The sequence below is a fragment of the Alligator mississippiensis genome, chromosome 4, assembly GCF_030867095.1.
Source record: "Alligator mississippiensis isolate rAllMis1 chromosome 4, rAllMis1, whole genome shotgun sequence".
Taxonomy (NCBI): Eukaryota; Metazoa; Chordata; order Crocodylia; family Alligatoridae; genus Alligator; species Alligator mississippiensis.
This window is the reverse complement of record NC_081827.1, coordinates 9,832,815-9,841,457: the sequence shown is the minus strand read 5'-3', so window position 1 is coordinate 9,841,457 and position 8,643 is coordinate 9,832,815. Positions and strand designations below refer to the sequence as shown.

The window sequence follows — 8,643 nt, the reverse complement described above, 5'->3', positions numbered from 1 at the left end:
TGATTGAATCGATGTTTCACAGAAGCAGGACATGGTTCCCCCACTCTTTCCCTGCGTCAGGTCCGCATGCCTGGGTTGCCCCATAGAGACGATGCTTTGCATGGGATGGTTTGGGTAGGGCTGATCTGGCCTCAGGCAGGGGCTTGGACTAGATCAGTGTTTCTCAACCTTTTAAGTAGCAAGTACCCCCTAACTTCTGAAAATTTCAATAAGTACCCCAACACTCAATTTTCCAGGGGATTTTATATTCTCAGACTAATGTGTGCCTTATTTTGGAAGAAGGGCGGTGTAGATAAGGCCGTGATATGACAGATGTCTGATCTGGTGTGGGTAGGGGTGCCACCTTTTACGGGGGGGTGCACAACTCAAGTATGTACCTGAGCTAGAGGGGATGTTGGCCAAAGCTAGGAGGGCTGAACCCAGTGCCACGCACCAAATTATTACTGGGGAATTTAAAGCGCCGCGCACTGAAGTTTTTTTGCCATAGTTTTGAGAGGAAGCAGGGGCAAGAGGGGGAGGAAAAGAGGGCAAGCGAGAGAGTTTTGGGGTCCACACATACCCCCTGCCTGTGTCTCATGTACCCCCAGGGGTACACGTACCACAGGTTGAGAAGCTAGGGACTAGATGACCTCTGGACCTGCATGCACCTGCCTCCCATAGGATTCATTGGGAAGGATGCAGGGACGGCTCAGCCCTGGGGGGAATTTCCCTCTGCAGAGCAACCTCCCGAGGGGGCTGGAGCCGCCCAGAGCCAAGGGGCCGAGGAGGGCAAGGTGCCAGGGTGGCAAGAGCTGCCCCCCTGCCCCGAGGCGGGAGGAGCAGGGAGGCAGGGCTGGAGGCGAGGCACAGGAAGGCTCTCGGGGGAGGAGGGAGCAGGCGGAGGCTCGAGGCGGGGAGCGAGGGCAGCCCCGGTGCCAGGCGGCCGCTCGCTTCCCCTCTCCCGGCAGCGGAGGCGGAGGCGCAGGCGGGGGGTGGAGGCTGCAGCCGGCTCCGAGCCGGGGCAAGCGCGGAGCAGGCGCCGGGCAGCGGCAGCAGGTAGGAGCCCGCCGGGCTGCGCGTGCAATGCGCGGGGCAGGGGGGTGCGCGTGCAATGCACGGGGTTGGAGGGGTGCGCGTGCAATGCGCGGGGCTGGAGGGGTGCGCGTGCAATGCACGGGGTTGGAGGGGTGCGCATGCAATACGTGGGGCAGGGTGTGCGCGTGCAATGCACGGGGTTGGAGGGGTGCGCATGCAATACGTGGGGTAGGGTGTGCGTGTGCAATGCATGGGGCTGGAGGGGTGCGCGTGCAGTGCACGGGGTTGGAGGGGTGCGCATGCAATGCATGGGGCTGAAGGGTTGTGTGCATGCAATACATCGGGCTAGAGGGGTGCTCGTGCAACTCACTAGTTGGAGTGTGAGAGGGATGTGTGTGCAACCAGTGGGGCTGGGGGGGTGACGGATGTGAGTGTGAGAGGGGATGTGTGTGTGTGCAACAGAGTTGAGTGTGAGAAGGATGTGTGTGAAGCATGGAGCTGGGCGTGAGAGTGGATGCGCATGTGTAACACGGAGCTGGGTGTGTGTGTGGGGGTGACATGGAGCTGGGTGGGAGAGGGGATGGGCAAGTGCAAGATGGAGCTGGGTGTGCGAAGGATGTGTGTGAAGCATGGAGCTGGGTATGAGAAGGGATGTGCAAGTGCAAGATGGAGCTGGGTGTGCGGGGTGTGTGCAACATGGGGCTGGATGTGAGGGGATGTGCATGTGAAACAGCTGGGTGTGAGAGGAGTTGTGCAAGTGCAACATGAGGCTGGGTGTGAGAGGAGTTGGGCAAGTGCAACATGAGGCTGGGTGTGAGAGGAGTTGGGCAAGTGCAACATGGAGTTGGGTGTGCGGGATGTGTGTGACATGGACCTGGGTGGGAGAGGGGATGTGAGTGGAACATGAGGCTGGGTGTGAGAGGGGATGTGCATGTGCAATGGCTGAGTGCGAGAAGGATGTGTGTGAAACAGCTGGGTGAGAGGGTTTGTGCATGTGAAAGCTGAAGATGAGAGAGGATGTGGGGGTGAAACACATGGAGGTGGGTGTGAGCGGGGATGTGCATCTAACAGATCTGAGTGAGGGATGTGTGCGCACAACACAGAGCTGGGTGTGCATGGCTATGAGAGGATGCACACAACTGTAAGATGGGTGTGAGTGTGAGTGCTGTGCATTGGTAAGTAGCCAGGAAAGAGGCGGGAGGAGCTCTGCAAGTGTGTGCACGAGAGCACGTGTGTGTACAAGGGAGTCTGCCAGAGAACGTGTTTGGGCACAAGTGTGTCTGTGAGCACCACCCAGAGGAGACCGTGCCCTGACATATACTAAATAAAGGCGCTTGTGGGATTGCATGTCCTGATGGGGGTGGAGTGTGTGTGCAGAAGTGTCAGTGTGTGCACACGCAGGGGGAAGGCATGGGAGCTGAGTGTGTGCTGGGGTGTTTCTGCCTCCCAGCGCCCAGCACAGGAGGAACCTCAGTTCGGAGACACGAGGTTCCAGGAAGTTTTTTATGTTTCAATTAAGAGGAAAGAAAGTGAAAGAAAGTTTTGGAAATCTCGGGGGTTCTTATTTCACGTTGCTCGCTCGCTCGGCGCTGAAAGCATTTGGTTTCTGCCCTTGCATCTCTCTCTCTCCTATTATTCTCCTAAAAGCCCTCTCCACTTGAGCTCCAGCCAGCTTTTTTTTTGTTGTTTTTTTTTTTTAAAGAGTTGAAATTACTTTCGGGTCCTACACCTGAGGCATCTTGCAAGTTGTTGTGGTTTCACAATCACATTTTCCTCTCTTTCAAAAATTGTTTTTCTCTCCCCTAGCTCTGTGAGCCATGCAGAGCACGGGAGAGCGTGACCGAGCATCCACGGGAAATAGTGCACCCGGCTTGCAGGATCCGGGACACGAACTGGAAAAGCAGCAAAGGAAATGCTTTTCTCGTTTATTTGATGTTTTGCTGTTTGTGGGGATCCCTTGTGGTAGTGGTAGATGAGGAGCTTCTCATCTCGGGGTGCAAAGCTGATGGTGCATCTCTTCGCGGGAAGTATTTTTGGGAGTCAATATGTAATGAAAGACCCTCCCTAGAAAAGTGCCGCGTTGGGTTTGAGAGACGAGAAGTTAAGGAATGCAAATCTCTCCTGCATGACTTAGTGCAAATAAGCTGCATTTCCTCCCATAGGAGGGGATTTGAAAGATCAGGTTGTCCGTACAGTCATGGGACCCGGGCTGGGTTGCAGGCTCCTGGGGCTGAACCATAATGAAGTTAAACTCTTGGATTCTTTGGGCAATAGCTTTTGATGGTGGCTAAAGCACAGCTAACTTTTCAGAGTGCCTTTCCTTCACAGCTGAGACTAGTTGGCATATGCTGTGCAGAGAGCATTTCATGTTCTTTTTTTTTTTCTGCCAGTGAAACAGTAGCAGCAAAGAAACGGACTTGAGCAGCTGACACCCAGGCAATTGAGTCATGCTAATAGAAGATTATTTAGTAAAGTTACTAGGCCAGGAAGAGATGAAGTTTCACTGAACTGCTATTTAAAAAGGAAAGGGGGTGGGGGAGAGAGAGAGAGAGAAATAAAAAAAAAGTAGAGACTTTTGAAGTTTAGGAGTGCTGTATTTTGGGCTCCATAGTCTTGAATAACCAACCATTCAGGTTCTTGGATCAGGGTCACGATATTTCTTCTTGTGCCGAAATGCCTCCAAGACTACAGGGTGTTTGTGCACTGCTCTTTCACGGTGGGATGTGTCCTAGGAGACCAGTCAAAGGGCTAACAACAAAAAAATAATTCTTCAGTGCCTCAATGCTGGTTTCTCCCTAATCCGTTGCAGGGGGTACTCAGTAAATTTGACAGTACTTTGAATGGTGCCAGAGGCCTAGGCAGGCTCCGCTTTGTGGAGTATTCATGAGGCTGCTGAGCTGGGAGCCGCACAGTGGATCCACATACTTTTAAGATGCTGGACAGGGGTCAGGCAGTCTTACTGTTTGGGCATAGACTCAGCCGGTGCCTATAGACATGTGGCAAGGCTGCTCCAATGTGTCGGAGCAGACTCGATTAATTGATTCTCCTGGAGCAACTCCAGCATCACGTGTACCGGTGTCCCTGCGGCAGCAGGGGTGCTTGAACTAAAGCCGGTTTGATGAGCTATAGTTCAAGTGCCCCCGCTGGCATTTTGCAGCGCAGGGATGCTGATATACATGATGCTCCGGGTGCTTTAATTACAGCAGCTCTTGCCCATGATAGGAGAAGCGAGGCAGGAGCTGTTAACACATGTCCTCTCTTCAAAAATCATGCCCCTTTGTCTTTCTCTAGGCCTGCATTAACACTTCTGCTGTTATATTCCCTTTGGGGGCATTTTCCCTTCTCTGCAGACAACCTGGACAGAACTAGTCTTACTACGGCTACAGCCGTCACCATTGCTGTTTTGAGGCCAGGTGGTGAGTTGGTGGTGGTGACTGTCCCATTTAGAGGTAGACACCAGGTGTCTCTCGTCTGCTTAGCACCAGAAATATAATAAACCAAAAAAAAAAAAGTATGACGAACAGAAACAACCACACGGAGTGACTGTCATAAATATAGACGGTGACGGTAACCCCAGGCAAAACGAGGCATGGTGCATGAGCAAATTCCTCATATGATCAGCATGAGGTTTGTTGCATTTTGTGAGCAGATTCCTCATAGGATCATAGGTTGCTTGTATTTTCTATCTCCACTGTACTTCCTTTCAAGGAAACTCATTCATTTTATCCTCGGTGTTGCCGTACTGACAGTGCTGCATCCTAACGGTGTCCCTTTCGCCACAAAATTGCAAATATTTAAATCAGAAATACAAAACCATAAAGGGAGGCGCGTAGGATCCACTTACAGTAAGGAAGGAAGTTCACAATATTTTCATTTCCCAATATGATATAGTATTCATTTTCCTCATTTGGGTCTTTGCTACATGCTGTCCCCATTATTTGACGCTTTTAATGTCCCAAGCCTCTCACATTTGGGTTTTGATATGCTTTCCAGATTTCCTTGTTTGAAGAAAGAAAACATGTAGATTTTATCATGTCGTCGGTCTTTCCATTTTTCTCTTGTTGGTTCGGTTTTGACTGCAAGAAGCTGTATGTACTTGCTCCAGATTTATGAGATAGTCTAACAGCCCCCTCTCACTTTGTCCAGGGTTTTATTTCCTTGTGGTCCCTCTCTGCTTGTCATGTGAGCTTTAGTAGAACAGCATTTACATTGGTTTGAAAGCTTTTGCTCCAGATTCTCCTTCCCTTTACATTCGTGCAAGCCTTTCAAAGCCAGAATTCATGAAAGCAAAACGGAGCTCTTTCTGTGGGCTTTGAACATCATTCTGCACAATAAAAAGAAAATGAACTCACTGGCAGGAACCACTGAAGACGGCACCGGGCGGGGGGTGTTGCCTAGTAGTAAGTGGGGCTTTGATCCTGCAGTCACATGTATGAGCAACTTCTGACATGTGAGCAGCCCCATGCACATGTGAGCCTGAGTACTCAGCAGGCTGTAATTTAGGTGTGTAAAATGTTTGCAGGATTTGCGTCCTTGATTTCAAGTCGGCAGGCGGGCGGCTTGAACTGAGCAGAAGTCGTGACGGCTTGTTTCCATTCTCGAGGACTGCTCCTCAGTTGCCTACACACCATCCTAACCAGAACGTCTGAACTTCTGTTCCTAGGGGAAAGAAAACATTAGCAAAGGTGGCATAAGCTGCAGATTCTTATCAACAGCTGATTTCAAGCGATAGCCGTATCATTGCCCGCTCGGGTTAATTTTTATACTTGATCCGGCTCGTGGGAGGTTTTAAAATTTTGCTAGCATCAACCTTGTTGCATCCAGCAGCAGTTGCAAAAAATAAATTAATTTTATTAACTTGGATGGTACATTTGGCATGAGACCAGAGTGCTTTTGAAATTACAGCTGTCCTAGCAAGCAGATCACCTCTCCAGGTGATATGTTGTTGGGTAGTCCCATCGTTGAATTTAAGCCGTGTGTCAGGCCAGAATTATGTTGTCCTGTTACTTGACTCTGTTAGTGCCATATGCATGCAAATTAACAGTCATATATATTTTTAGCTTGTATCCTGCCCGCTATTTTTCAGGGCTCCTGGATGGTCTATGGACCATTTAGGACTCTGGAAAACCTGTGCTGGCCCAAGGTGAAAGAAGTACTTGTGTATATCATGGAGCTGCAGCCTGTTCTCTAGGATGTTCAACTGGAGTTGTCCAGTGCATGTTGCATGCTTAGGAGATGTGGGTTTTATTCCTACTTCTGCCTCTAACCTTCTGGGTTACAGTATGCAAATCTTTTTTGTTGTTGTTGTGTGTGTGCCTGTAGAATGAAAATAATGCTGTTTATGTGCTTTGTAAAGTGCTCCAAGATCTACAGGGAGTAAGAACCAGGTAGCAGTTTTATTATTTTAAGGAAGAGCTTGTTTCCAAGTCACATTTCCAGTCATTTTGAGTCTGTACAAATTTACCCTTCCTTCTGGCTGACTTCAGACAAACAGTGCCAACTGCCTCTTGGAGCCGCTCGCACAATGAGGTGGTAAAGGAAAGCCATGTGATACAAAAGGGAGGTATAAAGGGACCGTAGGTTTTCTGAGAATGACCTTTACAAGGCATCCTCTTTTGATGACCTTTAAGTTAAATATGCAGTTAAATAAATCATGCATAAACGAATGCATGATTTTTATTAAAAATAGGGAAGGGGTCTCCTTTTTCAGTCTCCATGTGCTTGAAATCATCTGACCTCTCCAAACCTTAGACAGATATTGCTGGGGAGAGCCCAAGGGTGGAACATTTCAGCCCCGAAGTCAAAAGTTTCCAAAAGTCATGAACGAACAGAGAGAGGGTCAGAATGGAAACCATTATTAATCCTTAACCTTAGCAGTTGCGGCTGCTGCATCTATATTTAGCACTTCTTTGCCTTGATTTTCGTTTATGCTAAGGCACCAATATGACGGTGAAGTTAAAGGATCTTAGCATTTCTACCTGCCATGAAGCATCTTTCCATGCCGGAGCAAAGAAATAATGATGGTCTGGTGGATGTAGGACACTGGCGTTAGAGTCTAGAGCTCTGGGTTTAGTTATTCTACTCAGCTGTTCTGTGTGGTAAAGACATTTAATCTGACACGTGTTAGCTCCCCCATCTATAAAATAGGCTAGTATCTCCCTGCTTAAAAGAAATAAAAGCTGTGCATGACTGAGATGGCTCCTAGCTCTGACCCCTTCCCTGCTACTCTCTCCCTCTCATACTCCGCTCCAGTACTCTGCTTTCTGCATGTCCTTTCACAGTATACGATGAACTCAGCTTGGGTTCATGAAAGCTTGTGCTCTCTATGGGCATGTCTACATGTGACACTTTAATGCGCATTAGCCTACTTTAATATGCATTAAGGGTGTGCGTGTCTACACGTGCATTCCCTTAATGCATATTAAAAATGGTGAACTTAGGCTATTCACACCTAAATTTGATACCTGCAAATTTGATAACTGCAAATTCGATACCTGCACTTGCAGGTATCAAATTTAGGTGCAGATAGCTAAAGTGCATTAACACACGTGTAGACACATTAAAGCACATTAAGGCTGCGCATGTGGACTGACTTGGGACTAAACTTAGGCCCAAGTCAGTCCACACACAGCGGTAATGTGTTTTAAAAAGCCTGTACGTGTAGATGCCTGCCTAAACCCACTTAATGTGCATTAAGCTAATGCGCATTAAATTTAAGTGCACTTAAATGCACATGCAAACACACCATATATGCATCTTATTTAGCTAGTCGATGAAGGCACGTATTTACCCTTCCTTCTGCCTGACTTGAGGCTAACAGTGCTAACTGAGATGCTCACACAATGAGGTGGTAAAGGAAAGCCATGTGATACAAAAGGGAGGTATAAAGGGACCATAGGTTATCTGAGAATGACCTTTACAAGGCATCCTCTTTTGATGAGCTTTAAGTTAAATATGCAGTTAATTGTTTTCTTGGGTGGGACCAGAGCCCTCTTGTTGGTTTAAGCTCTTAAATCAGGGTAGTGGACAGTAAGGAGAAGAAATACCCTAAAGGAGAAACCTGTTGACGTGTCATTTAACACAATTCTATTGCAAGGTGACCTCCTTGCACAGTGTGTACAACTGCTTTTAAAAGACCAATGGCCTCTTTTCCCACAGTTTATTTAGTCTGAAAATGAATGTTTCTCATATCAGCTTTTTCATGCTTAATAAAAATACATTTACTTCTCAATAACACCACTTAGCAAATGCTCCCTAATTGACCGGAACAGCCCTTCATTGCTCACCCAGCTGTAAATATTTTCAACCAGGACAATTACATGTATTTTTTATCATCATCTTCACTAGCAGTAGCAATAATCAGAAGCAGAAGAAGACCTGCACAAATGTGCAGTAAAAGATAATTCACTAGACAATTCAAAGAAGGGCAAGGTGCAGCAGAGGCATCAAGAACAAAATAGGGATAAAAGAGGAGTAAAAAAAATAGGACCGCCAGGTTGCATATATTTTTAGCTAAAGCCAAAACCCTACAAATTCTTACGCTTGGCTTCACAAACATCCTCATATACAACAAATGACCAAGCATAGCTAACCCTGGTAGCACTCTCCCTGGCTAGATACGCACCAACG

The 8,643-nt window shown here is 47.9% G+C and overlaps 1 protein-coding gene across 1 annotated transcript in view; it reads left to right on the top strand.

Annotated features, from left to right (window-relative positions):
• The first annotated feature begins 926 nt into the window (after positions 1-926).
• PRKCQ (protein kinase C theta) overlaps positions 927-8,643 on the top strand; it is a 98,095-nt gene continuing 90,378 nt past the window's right edge. Inside the window, exon 1 of the mRNA XM_019487590.2 lies at positions 927-1,035. The gene's annotated coding sequence lies outside the window, so the exon portion shown is untranslated. The remainder of the gene's footprint in view (positions 1,036-8,643) is intronic.